General features: G+C 38.5%; 1 protein-coding gene across 1 annotated transcript in view; it reads left to right on the top strand.

Moving 5' to 3' along the window:
• MYO5B (myosin VB) overlaps positions 1–408 on the top strand; it is a 261,230-nt gene that overhangs the window by 42,858 nt on the left and 217,964 nt on the right. The gene's annotated exons all lie outside the window — the stretch shown is intronic.

Genomic DNA, 408 nt, shown 5'->3' with positions numbered 1-408 from the left:
TCTCAGCAGAAACTCTACAAGCCAGAAGAGAGTGGGGGCCAATATTCAACATTCTTAAAGGAAAGAATTTTCAACCCAGAATTTCATATCCAGCCGAACTAAGTTTCATAAGTGAAGGAGAAATAAAATCCTTTACAGATAAGCAAATGCTGAGAGATTTTGTCACCACCAGGCCTGCTGTACACGAGCTCCTGAAGGAAGCTCTAAACATGGAAGGGAACAACAGTTACCAGCCACTGCAAAAACATGCCAAAATGTAAAGATGATCGATACTAGGAAGAAACTGCATAAACTAATGAGCAAAATAGCCAGCTAATATCATAATGACAGGATCAAGGTCACACATAACAATATTAACCTTAAATGTAAATGGACTAAATGGTCCAATTAAAAGACACAGACTGGCAA

Source organism: Mandrillus leucophaeus, unplaced genomic scaffold, assembly GCF_000951045.1.
Source record: "Mandrillus leucophaeus isolate KB7577 unplaced genomic scaffold, Mleu.le_1.0 Scaffold87, whole genome shotgun sequence".
NCBI classification, from domain to species: Eukaryota; Metazoa; Chordata; class Mammalia; order Primates; family Cercopithecidae; genus Mandrillus; species Mandrillus leucophaeus.
This window is presented reverse-complemented; position numbering and strand designations above follow the sequence as displayed.